Raw genomic sequence first — 12,619 nt, forward strand, 5'->3', positions numbered from 1 at the left:
AGAGTGAGTACATGAATTAAACTTTTACTGCAAGATGCAGCAGGTCACATCCCTGGGTGGGCTCGAACCACCAACCTTTCAGTTAACAGCCGAACACGCTAACCTATTGCGCCACAGAGACATGCTGATACACAAGAAAATGTGGATCTGTGAACAAACGTTTTCAGTTTTCAAGGTCGGAAGATTGTGCAGAAGGATTGTGTGACTGAAGCAGTGATAGCTATGTGTTTTTCTGCAAAGACAGAGTGTGAAAGAAAGATGGTAGCAGTGCTTTAGGGAATGAATGAATAAAGAGAATGAGAGCAAAAGGTTCCACCATTTCATCTTTGCATCAACCAACACTGTCTTCCACTTCTTTGTCCCAAACCTCATTGTACCGATCACATGGACATTGTGTTGTCACATGGCTCGCATCACTGAGTAGTGTTGCAAAGCTTGTGTCCCAAAACAGTTGTACATAAATACCAATGGTGACAGTGAATCGCTCTGATGCTGAAATCTTGTCTCAGTGTTTTGCATTCAAATCTCTGTCAAAAGCACGTATTACACATGTTCAGTCAAAGTGCCAGCACAAGGTCAGAAGCTCCAAGCTAATAGTCAACGCTGGTTGTCCTGGGCAAGAACTAGGAATACGACGACCTATGGGACAGGAGTCCACCCAAAGGGGTTTATGGCTTGATCAGGATCATGGTGACTGATGGATCGGAGCGTCCCGATGTGGTTCCCATACCAGGGGCCAAACAACGACACCATATGGGACGTACCTGGAATAAATGAGGTAGTTTAGGAAGAGGGTGATCACATCATTAACTGTAGCTAGGATTTGGAAGTGTAAAGCTGTCACAAAACAGGAGTGAAGTTTGTGGTCGTGCAAGGCAGATATCACAACATTTAGCTGCTAAAACACAGCATTGTCACCATGAAATCAACAATTATATGATGTTGAAACAACAGAAACGTTGCTTCTGTTGTTCAGCCTTTGAACAAACCAGCACTTCAAGACAATCCTCTGAACCATCGATCCAATAACATCTGAGAACTGGTCTGGTCTTCTGTCGTCAGTGACCTGTTTTGCACACATATAAGTGATCAGAGCACAGAAGAGACTTTTCTCATGTTCTGCAGTTGTCCATGCTACATTGTGCTGGTCTCGGTCGCAAACATCATCCACAACTGTCCTGATGTCCGGGAAGAGGGGAAAATGGACACATATCGCTCCGTGGAAACATACCATAAATAAAGGTCGTGTCTTATATGAATACATCTAATAAATAATAATAAAATGTGGTCATGTCGTTGAACTCCAAAATATATATTCACTTTGATAAGCCTTGTGTGTTTTACTTTACCCAGCTGTTTCACCAAGATACAATCAGTGAGTCAGAGCTCAGCTCCGACCGTATCAGAGCCTGAACCAAGCACAAGCTCTGCCACCAGCTCTGTGTCAGCGTTCACGCATGGTGCTTCCTCACAGCCCGCTGCATGGGCTTCTCCATCCTCACCCATAACAACAGGTGGGATATGGTCAGAGTTTGACAACCAAATTCTGGCATCTATGCTGCATCGCACAAGTGGCACTGATGCGGTCATTGAAATGCAGCGTGACTCGCAGGAAAGGCCAAACGAAAAACATACAATAAACAAAGGTCGTGCTCAGAGTCATGTTGCAAAGCTTGTCCCCCAAAACAGTGGCACCCTAAAAAGACAGTGCCCCGTGTGAGGCTCGAACTCACGACCTTCAGATTATGAGACTGACGCGCTGCCTACTGCGCCAACGAGGCTTGTGCAGTCAATGAAAAGCAGCGTGACTCAGAGGAAAGATCAAGTGCATGGAATGGAGACCCACTTCTTTGGTAGAAAATACATGAAGCTACATTCCCATCCATGAGGAGGATTGCAAAGAGACATCTCAGAGTAATTGCAACTCAGGACCTGCAGTGTTAAGGCTGGACAATGAGGAAGTTCAAGAAGAAGTGTGATGAAAGGAAAAAATGTAAACACATAACTCTTTCTAAATCTGAACCTTAAATATATTGTGAACAATGCCTGAAAAGGACGAAGGGATTATTCGGGGAATTATTCCTGAAGGTCTTTGTGGGTAAAGAGTAAATGGTGGTGTCAACTATAGTTTACAGTATATTTGCACTTTTGACTGGAGTTGTTTAAAGCATGTGACTCTGAACCAGTTGCTGTGTGGTTGTCTTGACTCAGCATATGTGTGTTTTTAAAGTGTTGTATTCATCATGTTATTTGCTATGGATTTTTTAAATTGAAGCTCTTGAATTTGAATGTAAACAGCTTCGTCCGACTACTGGATAGAAAGTCGAGCTTCTCTCAGTCAGACAACACGCCTTGTAGCCCGGCTAGCTCAGTCGGTAGTTAATCTCAGGGTCGTGGGTTCGAGCCCCACGTTGGGCCCAACTTTCTTGCTTGCTCAAATCCAGGTTGGACACACCATTGTCCCGACACAATGGACAATAGGATGTTCTCTGTCTTGCATATAGACACTGTTAGCGTGGTGCTAATAACGCCAAGGCCATGGGTTCGATCCTCATACTGGCCACTGTTATATTTTAGATGTTAAACTTCCCCCATGGCATCTCTGTTATTCAATGCTCATCCCTCAGTGCCTCAGTGAAGCTCCTCATAGAGGAAATGTCTCTCCTCTTCTGTATTTGCCTGACACCAGCCCCTGAGATCACACGCCTCATGCTCCACTGACTCACTGTTTTAATGACAGGATATTGCACATCCCAACCTTAAGACTGACCTGAATGCTGGCTAAATATTAAACATATAGAGCTTTCTGGATCGCTTTTTTGTGTAGAGCTAGTGCAATGATGTCATCACACTCTGTCGTCATTCATGAGAGGAGGAGGATGGACCTTCCTCCTGCCTCACCTGGTGCTGCTGCTGCATCTCCTCCAACTTTCCAACTTCCATTATGTGCAGGACACCAAAGGAAGAGACCAACTGAGGGAGGGTCCCCGGATGCTGATGTCCCTGCTGGGAAGATCCTTCAAAACACACCGACATAGTTCACTTCAAGTTTGACGATGATTCTGTGTGAATTGAATGAGTATAAATGAATGATTTATTTTATTTTATATTTTGCAAATAAAGAGAGTTTGATATTGAATATTGGTTTTTGTGTAAAATGGCTTCACAGAAAAAAATCAAAATCAATCAAAAGCACTTTGAAAAATGTCAACAAACTGACTTGAACGCAGCTTTGTTTTATTGCAGAGATGAATTATAATGTGCAAGGACCTTTGCTCTGTTCAACAGGTAGGTGACTCTTGAACGAGCAGTTGTGGTGCACTGATGATTGATGACAGTTCAGAAAGACTTGTACACAAGTCGGCGAACACAACTACAAATCGTGTTGCTGACCGAAGACAGACGTTCGCCAGAGGACGGACCGCGGTACTTGGTGTCCTGTATTCGGCCACTGATCTGGACCAACAGGTCGTCCAACTAGCAGCGGTTCCGCCTGAAGCACCACTCGAAGTGGCTGTATCCTGGCGACGCTGCTGGAGGAGGTGGTTAAATTCACCAGTGTGAGCGGCCTATGCTACGAAACAAGAAACGTTCTTCATGTTTTCATTTAATAAGTAGTGATAGTTGAGCACTGGCTCCGCCATTTTCAATCCACCGTCCACAACAACTTGGGGTCACACCACCTCGACAATTGACCTCCTTTGGCGATGTGTTCGAACCAGGCAGGTGACTAATCACAACATGAGCAAGCAACCAGCGACTGACGACTGCAGCCACAACGCAGAGTACGAACCAATATAAGATCACAAGTGTTCGGAAACATATTTCTTACACAACAGAAAAGACCATCTCACCACACTTCTCTCACACAAGCGTAGACGAGACAAGTTATGTGGCACGCAGTGCACAAATATTATTATATATTATATTATTTCCATGTGCAACTGGCCGGTTAGCTCAGATGGTTAGAGCGTGGTGCTAATAACGCCAAGGCCATGGGTTCGATCCCCATACTGGCCACTGATATTATGTTAACTGTGACTATATATGTATTTAACAGTTAACATGAGAGAAGTTTCACAGTTATATATATATATTGTGGCAAAAGCAAGGACAGGCGATGAGACGGCAAACTTTCAACAACTTTATTTCTCTAAACGGAACTCCCTCCCCTCCCCTCACAGTCAATATATATATCACCACGCCCCATACCCATAAACCATCTGGGTGAGAGAACACACCCCTTAATGTCCACCACAATATATATATATATATATATCTATATATATATATCCATCAGCACAGTCCATGCTCCGTGTCCTTCAGGTACCATATGAAAGGCAGCAATCTCAGCAATGTGGCATTTTCATGGCCATTGCCACCAATCGTGTTCCTTGCTGCAAATGTCTTGGGAATGGGCCGAGGTCAATCAACTTTGTCTGTGTGCCGGTATGGAAATTACACACTGTTGTTGTTCAAACACTTGAATGTGAAGTATTTGCATTGTATCATCTCCCTTATACACGCAGCCATTTCTGTGGCCACAACGCCCTCAAACAGATCATGGAGAGCATCAGGTGGGAAACCTGTGACTGTGTGAAAAAAAGAGCCGGGATTTGTGTGTGTGTTTGGGCAGATTTAACTGGTGAAATTAGTAGTACTTACTTACGATGTGCTTTGCAGGTGAGTCAGTGATTTTGGCAAAATTACAAATCATGAAGAAAAATTGAATGAAGAAGTGAAGGAAATGAAAGAAGTAAATTCTACAACATTTCAGACTTCTGAGTCAGTAGGAACCCAAAATAGACAAAAGAGCGAGACAGAGGTACGCGCAAGGCAGACATCACAACGTTTAGAAAATGAAGCTGTAAAATGAAGTATTCCAACCCACATTCATAACACTCACACTGCTATATTTTGACCGATGCATCAATTTATGTGCGGAGTGGAACTGAGTAGATACACATCTTGAGCTGACATGGACTAAAAGAAATAGAGAAGCTGAGGAGCCGAACTGAGTCGGCCAAAAACCATCATCTCACTGCATGATTGTTCATCCACTATTGTGGATTTCTCTTTGTGAAAGTGAATGTACCTTGACAGGAATCTCTGCAATGGTGTTCTTGTGAAAACTGTAGCTTCCTTCCAAGCAGTTGACCTGGGTTCAATTCTCAGGCTTTGCCAATTGTTTTTGCCATCTAACCATGGATGGCAGAATATTTGTGCCTCAACTGTCAACACCACAAAAGTCCCATTAAGGCTGGACGCGGACGACCAACAGACAGGTCTCAATGGGATAAAAATCAATCTCTGCCTGGCGCTGTTGGTAGGACTCGAAGCTACGGGGGAAATCCCCAATGGATTTCAGTTCCATGGCCTTCATCACTCGTGCCTTCAGTGGATTTGTGAATGGTCAGAAGAAACCAGTTCTTTGAATCACGACTGAATGGAATGGGCTACGTGCCGTGGCTGGGAATCGAACCCAGGTCAAGTGCTTGAAAAGCAGCCATCATCATTGTTGCTTGAAAGATGAGGAAGAGATGTGATGAACTGATTTCTAATGAACCCATAAATATATAAATGATGAAGTGACCGAGAAACGGTGTTGTTGTGGCCGAGTGGTTAAGGCGATGGACTTGAAATCCATTGGGGTTTCCCCGCGTAGGTTCGAGTCCTACCAACAGCGTTAATGTAGATTTTCTTGCCTTGTGACCTGTGTGTCGTCGTCAGCGTCCAGACTTACTTGATGTTTTCAAGCCAAAATATAAGACTGTAAGAGTGTTGTGGACAAGCTGCTCATAGAGTTTACGTTGCAGCTTTTTATCTTGTGTAGTACTTTTCGACGGATTACTTCCCCACTTTGTCTTCATTCATGTTGTGAGACACGCACGATGCAGAGGGCGCCACCATGAGTTAAAGGTTGATGTGGAAGAATACAGCTCCTTCTCTGGTTCAGTGTCAGTAGTTCACTCATGTTTCTCTTCAGATCGTATAAATCTTTCGCCTTTTACTAAAGATTTCCGTGGAGAGGAACAACATGAGTTTTTACTAATTTTTTGATGCCCTGCTCTTGTAGGGCTTCTTATTGTGTTCAATGTAACCTGTCTGGTTAACAACTTTGGATCACAAGTGCAGAGTTGTTATTCCCAAGATGTGTATCTATGAAGTAGCAGAGTGTGTTGTCTCACTTCAATTGAGCCATCACTCCATTTCCATGGTTTGCAGAACAACATCTTTTCCTGCTCTAAAGGTGTCTCTCTTTTTGTAGAGATCCTCATTCTCATGTCTCTGTGACGTAACTGGTTAGTGTGTTTGGCTGTTGTGGGAAAGGCTGGTGGTTAGAGACCACCCTGGGAAGAAGATCCACTTTGGTTCCGTGACGAACCTCACGGTGAGTAGGGCAGGTGATCGGTTGGTGATTTCACAGTGCTGTCGGCCCGTACCTTCCCCAGGGGACTGGAATGTTTGATTTCTGCATTCAAAGGGTTTCACCCAATACTCTGCATGAAAAGATCAGACCCTGCCTTTAATTGTTGGACTGTCACGGCATACAGTCTGGTTGAACTTGTTCCACCCAACAAGAGGCAGGTGGCACAGAAGTTGGCCTGCTCGCCAGAGTCAACTTTTCAAGATACATTGATGAGAAAATGCGAACACTCAACCTCAACCCTCAGTTCCTGTCCGTTTATTATTGTATTTAAAAAACTGTTAATTTACTCTTGTTGTCCCGTGTCCTCTGTAAACCTGCAACATTCTAGCTATTGGGTCCACCTCCATGACGAGCCATGACTCATGTTCTATCTGTAGCTGCTGCCGTTGAGTCCTCTGCTCTGCAGACCTGCTCAGAGCTGCTGAGAGACGCGACCAGCGCCACATTTCATCATCCCTGACGGTTGTTCTGGAACTGATTGAAGAAGAATAGTTTCTAACTCTGACGTCTGTGTCCACAGTGAACTGGAAATAAACGTGTGAACGGACGTTTTGATGGTTCTGATCGCTGTTTGTCTGCTCCTTATTGAAACACAGGAGAGTCATGATGTAATAAAGCCTGGCTGCATGACGGAGTTCCATCTCTGATGTTGAATGATAGATGCTTCTAGAAGTTGCCTTTGCAAGTATGAGCTGGACAGTGTTCTGTATATTACTTTCTGTGATTACATTTTTCACTGTTTCGTCACGGTCTTTCCTCATAAACAAACGTGGGATGGGGGGGAGGGACCAGAGACCCAGCTTTACGACAGCCTGCAGTTACACTCATTCACCTGTGATCAACCCGCTTCCTACGGCAGGTTTTGGGAGTAAACTCCCAAGTTTCTGAATACATTTTAATACTCTGGAGATTGTGTTGTCTATGTATTACAAGAATGACAAATGTCGAGTAACAAAAACAAAGAGTTTCACTTTTGATCACATGAGTGAGCCCGGACTCACTTAGCAACCATGCTAACGGTTGCTAACATAGAGGTAATGTCGTCTCCTAAAACCAACAAATCACGTCTTCCAATCTCCTTGAGGGAACTAACGATAAAAATCGATCGATCTGGTTCAAGGAAGTTGAGGAAAATGAGCAGTTTGTCGCCGCGAGTTACAAAACACAGCTGATATCAGGTTTGTCATGTGCTCACCACAAACATCGGCTAAGACACAGGAACACACACACACTGCATCAGGTTACACACATCACACCTCCCTAGGAGCCTGGATAGCTCAGTTGGTAGAGCATCAGACTTTTAATCTGAGGGTCCAGGGTTCAAGTCCCTGTTCAGGCGATGCTTGGTGTCTGGCCAAGTTGGCTGTTGGCAAAAGCACTCAAAACTCTCTTGTCAACGGGCCTGATTGTAGCAGTGTTCAGCCTGAAGAAGCCACTGAACCACACCCTTGTCTGTTTTCCAAGACATTTTGAGCCATATGAACTGACTTGAGTGGAAGTCGGGTATCAGATGCCTCACAACATTCCAAAGCAGTTCAAACCCAGTGCCAGAATGAAAAGAAACTTTCTGTGCTTGATCCTTGAAGCCTTGGGTGAACCACCTCCTGACAATGGTGCCTCCCCTGCCATCTCAGTTTGACTCGCTTAGCTCAATACACATCGACGGATCATCAATTGAACTCATATGACGTCTCTGTCCGAAATGATTCCTAAAAGTCTGCAATCCTCAGAGACTATCCCATGATCCCAAGAATCCACTTTTGAAGTTTCTAATCTTTTCATCATCTGCCTTTCAATGATGTATCAATAAATCAACTGTAAAACCGATCCAGCCACATATCAGGTCCCACACCAGGACTCACAATCAACTGATGACAGTCTTCACGCACCTGGTTGGTGAAAGGGTGACCGGTTGGAACAAAAAGCTGCACCCACTGTGGCCCTTTGAGGACCGGTTTGAGACCCCTGGACTAGGGGTTCTCTCTCTCTTACTCACTGTAAAGGTAGTGTTAGCATTTGTCCATGAATCCTTATCTTTATTTGCATCAATGTATCTTGAAAAGTAGACTCTGGCTAGCAGGCCAACTTCTGAGGACTCAGGAGAGGAATGTGTTCCAATGTCTGAGTGATTTGGGTGGAACAAGAGGCAGGTGGCATGTTGAGTCCTCCTCATCCATCACAGCCGCAGCATCAATGTGGAAGACAGGACAGAAATAATTTGTAGACAAACTACACGAGGCGGCTAAAAAGTTGACGTTGAGCTCGAACCCACGGCCCTGAGCTTAAGCAGCATCCTCGTTAGTATAGTGGACAGTATCTCCGCCTGTCACGCGGAAGACCGGGGTACGATTCCCCAATGGGGAGTTGGTGTGCTTTTTTTTTTGGTTTTTTTTTTCGATGTTTTTTGCTTAATTTTTGTAGGGCACGCGATACAGTGGCTGTGGAACCGATGACTATCGTCAGGATATTGAGCTAAGCGTGTCAAACTGAGATGGCAGGGGAGGCACCATTGTCAGGAGGTGGTTCACCCAAGGCTTCAAGGATTCAAGCACAGAAAGTTTCTTTTCATTCTGGCACTGGGGTTGAACTGCTTTGGAATGTTGTGAGGCATCTGATACCCAACTTTCACTCAAGTCAGTTCACATGGAATTGAACAAAACATAGGGCTCGTGGCGCAATGGATAACGCGCCTGACTACGGATCAGGAGATTCCAGGTTCGACTCCTGGCTAGCTCGGTGTAAACTTATCTTTCATCCTTGATGTGGAAGTGAAATGTGGGAACAATATTTGTGCACTGCGTGCTAAATAACTTGTCTCGTCTACACTTGTGTGAGAGAAATGTGGTGAGATGGCCTTTTTTGTTGTGTAAGAAATATGTTTCCGAACACCTGTGATCGTATTTTGGTTCGTACTCTGCGTTGTGGCTGCAGCAACCGCAACTTTTTAGTCGCCGTAGCGTCGTCAGTAGCTGGTAGCTTATTCAGCTCATGATTAGTTGTCACCTGCCCGGTTCGATCACGTCGCCAAAGTTGATCAGACGCTGGGGGGTGTGGTCTCAAGTTGTTGTGCACGGTGGATTGAAAATGGCGGACCCAGTGCTCAACTATCGGTACTTATTAAAGGAAATCATAGAAAAAGACGTCTCTCATTTCGTAGCATTGGCCAGAGCCGCTCACACTGGTGAATTTAACCACCTCCTCCAGCAGCGTCGCCGGGATACAGCCGCTTCGAGTGGTACTTCAAGCGGAACCGCTGCTAGTTGGACGACCTGTTGGTCCAGATCAGTGGTCGAATACAGGACACCAAGTACCGCGGTCTGTCCTCTGGTGAACGTCTGTCTTCGGTCAGCAACTCGATTTGTAGTTGTGTTCGCCGACTTGTGTACAAGTCTTTCTGAACTGTCATCAATCATCAGTGCACCACAACTGCTCGTTCAAGAGTCACCTACCTGTTGAACAGAGCAAAGGTCCTTGCACATTATAATTCATCTCTGCAATAAAACAAAGCTGCGTTCAACTCAGTTTGTTGACATTTTGCACAGTGCTTTCGATTTTGATTTTTTCTCTGAAGCCATTGTCCACGAAAACAAATGCCCATCGTCAAACCTTTTAATTGCAAAAATAAAATCATGACCTCATTCATTTATACTCATCCATGCACCCAGAGTCATAGTCAAACTTGAAGTGAACTATGTCGGTGTGTTTTGAAGGATCTTCCCAGCAGGGACATCAGCATCCGGGGACCCTCCCTCAGTTGGTCTCTTCCTTTGGTGTCCTGCACATAATGGAAGTTGGAAAGTTGGAGGAGATGCAGCAGCAGCACCAGGTGAGGCAGGAGGAAGGTCCATCCTCCTCCTCTCATGAATGACAACAGAGTGTGATGACATCATTGTACTAGCGAAACACAAAAATGCGATCCAGAAAGCTCTATATGTTTAATATTTAGCCAGCATTCAGGTCAGTTTTAAGGTTGGGATGTGCAATATCCTGTCATTAAAACAGTGAGTCAGTGGAGCATGAGGCGTGTGATCTCAGGGGCTGGTGTCAGGCAAATACAGAAGAGGAGAGGCCTCTGTGAGGAGCTTCACTGAGGCATGAGCATTGAATAACAGAGATGCCATGGGGGAAGTTTAACATATAAACTATAACAGTGGCCAGTATGGGGGTGGAACCCATGGCCTTGGCGTTAATAGCACCACGCTCTAACCATCTGAGCTAACCGGCCAGTTGCAGGAGTTATTGTATTGCTGTTCTGGAGATAAGGAGAGGAGCGAGGGAACAAGTTGAACAAAGGACCTTGTTGCCACAGTTGTAAAGCTGTAACTACATCAGGCTCCATGTTTGCAGTTTGGCTCGTCACAGTTTGGTGAGTCCATCCACTACTACATGCCTTTCCACCAAGCATTACAGGTTGGAATGCAGTTCACAACAGCGTCGATTTCAGAAGTGGGTTGGGAATGAAAAAGGTCACAAAGTTTTGAAAGGTTGTGCATTTATTCTGCAGATCTCACAAAGCTCTGGCAGATATCAAAGCCCAGAATAAATGCAGGTGTGTCTTCATCGGAAAATATATTCATTTCATGGGCTCAAGCCATGTGTCTGTTCTGAGAGGAAATGAGACAGAGCCGAGATGTGTGTGTGTGTGTGTGTGTTTTGGTGGACTTCACTGGTGAAATTAGTTCAAAGTACTCACTATGTGCTTTGAGTCAGCGATTTTGGCACAATTACAAATCACGAAGAAAGAAATGAACTTGGACTTGTGAGTCAGTTGAAAATAGGCAAAAGTGAGAGAAAGAGGGTCGTGCAAGGCAATATCACTACATTTTGCTGCTAAAACACAGCATCGTCACCATGAAGTCAACAACATCTGTGAACTGGTGACTTTTCTCTGCGGAGAGAGTCACTCTCTCTGGAGTCGTCTGTCCTACATCATGCTGGTCATAATTGCAAACATCATCCACAACTGTCCTGATGTCTGAGAAGAGGGCAAAATGGACACATATCGCTCGGTGGAAACATACAATAAACAAAGGTCGTGCTAGGAGTCATGTTGCAAAGCTTGTCGCCCAAAACAGTTGTACTCCAAAAAGACAGTGCCCTGTGTGAGGCTCGAACTCACGACCTTCTGATTATGAGACTGACGCGCTGCCTACTGCACCAAGGCTTGTGTTTACCATATCTGTGTTATATAAATGCATCTAATAAATAATAATAAAAATGCCATTGAAACTCCAAAATATATATTCACTTTGAGAAGCCTTGTGTGTTTTACTTTACCCAGCTGATTCACCAAGATACAATCAGTGAGTCAGAGCTCAGCTCCAACCGTATCAGAGCCTGAACCAAGCACAAGCTCTGCCACCAGCTCTGTGTCAGCATTCACGCCTGGTGCTTCCTCACAGCCCGCTGCATGGGCTTCTCCATCCTCACCCATAACAACAGGTGGGATATGGTCAGAGTTTGACAACCAAATTCTGGCATCTATGCTGCATCGCACAAGTGGCACTGATGCGGTCATTGAAATGCAGCGTGACTCACAGGAAAGGGCAAGTGAAAAACATACAATAAACAAAGGTCGTGCTAGGAGTCATGTTGCAAAGCTTGTCCCCCAAAACAGTTGTACCCTAAAAAGACAGTGCCCCGTGTGAGGCTCGAACTCACGACCTTCAGATTATGAGACTGACGCGCTGCCTACTGCGCCAACGAGGCTTGCACAGTCAAAGAAAAGCAGCGTGACTCAGAGGAAAGATCAAGTGCATGGAATGGAGACCCACTTCTTTGGTAGAAAATACATGAAGCAACGTTCCCATCCATGAGGAAGATTGCAAAGAGACATCTCAGAGTAACTGCAACTCAGGACCTGCAGTGTTAAGGCTGGACAATGAGTAAGTTCAAGAAGAAGTGTGATGAAAGGAAAAAATGTAAACACGTTACTCTTTCTAAATCTGAACCTTAAATATATTGGGAACAATGCCTGAATAGGACAAAGGGATTATTCGGGGAATTATTCCTGAAGGTCTTCGTGGGCAAAGAGTAAATGGTGGTGTCAACTATAGTTTACAGTATATTTGCACTTTTGACTGGAGTTGTTTAAAGCATGTGACTCTGAACCAGTTGCTGTGTGGTTGTCTTGACTCAGCAAGTGTGTTTTTAAAGTGTTGTATTCATCATGTTATTTGCTGTGCATTT

At 44.7% G+C, this 12,619-nt stretch overlaps 9 non-coding genes across 9 annotated transcripts; 5 read left to right on the forward strand and 4 right to left on the reverse strand.

The window, feature by feature from the left end:
- Positions 1 to 47: 47 nt before the first annotated feature.
- Positions 48 to 121, reverse strand: trnan-guu (transfer RNA asparagine (anticodon GUU)). The gene has a single exon. It is a non-coding gene; the product is annotated as a tRNA-Asn (tRNA).
- Positions 122 to 1,708: 1,587 nt separating this feature from the next.
- On the reverse strand, positions 1,709 to 1,781 carry trnam-cau (transfer RNA methionine (anticodon CAU)). Its single transcript has one exon. It is a non-coding gene; the product is annotated as a tRNA-Met (tRNA).
- A 2,165-nt stretch (positions 1,782 to 3,946) lies between these two features.
- trnai-aau (transfer RNA isoleucine (anticodon AAU)) lies at positions 3,947 to 4,020 on the forward strand. Its single transcript has one exon. It is a non-coding gene; the product is annotated as a tRNA-Ile (tRNA).
- Positions 4,021 to 5,604: 1,584 nt separating this feature from the next.
- trnas-uga (transfer RNA serine (anticodon UGA)) lies at positions 5,605 to 5,686 on the forward strand. Its single transcript has one exon. It is a non-coding gene; the product is annotated as a tRNA-Ser (tRNA).
- Positions 5,687 to 5,967: 281 nt separating this feature from the next.
- On the forward strand, positions 5,968 to 6,080 carry LOC128766526 (U5 spliceosomal RNA). The gene has a single exon (XR_008416022.1). It is a non-coding gene; the product is annotated as a U5 spliceosomal RNA (small nuclear RNA).
- Positions 6,081 to 7,696: 1,616 nt separating this feature from the next.
- trnak-uuu (transfer RNA lysine (anticodon UUU)) lies at positions 7,697 to 7,769 on the forward strand. Its single transcript has one exon. It is a non-coding gene; the product is annotated as a tRNA-Lys (tRNA).
- A 1,324-nt stretch (positions 7,770 to 9,093) lies between these two features.
- trnar-acg (transfer RNA arginine (anticodon ACG)) lies at positions 9,094 to 9,166 on the forward strand. Its single transcript has one exon. It is a non-coding gene; the product is annotated as a tRNA-Arg (tRNA).
- A 1,415-nt stretch (positions 9,167 to 10,581) lies between these two features.
- On the reverse strand, positions 10,582 to 10,655 carry trnan-auu (transfer RNA asparagine (anticodon AUU)). The gene has a single exon. It is a non-coding gene; the product is annotated as a tRNA-Asn (tRNA).
- Positions 10,656 to 12,066: 1,411 nt separating this feature from the next.
- On the reverse strand, positions 12,067 to 12,139 carry trnam-cau (transfer RNA methionine (anticodon CAU)). Its single transcript has one exon. It is a non-coding gene; the product is annotated as a tRNA-Met (tRNA).
- Positions 12,140 to 12,619: the final 480 nt, after the last annotated feature.

This window comes from Synchiropus splendidus, chromosome 10, assembly GCF_027744825.2.
Source record: "Synchiropus splendidus isolate RoL2022-P1 chromosome 10, RoL_Sspl_1.0, whole genome shotgun sequence".
Classification (NCBI taxonomy): domain Eukaryota; kingdom Metazoa; phylum Chordata; class Actinopteri; order Syngnathiformes; family Callionymidae; genus Synchiropus; species Synchiropus splendidus.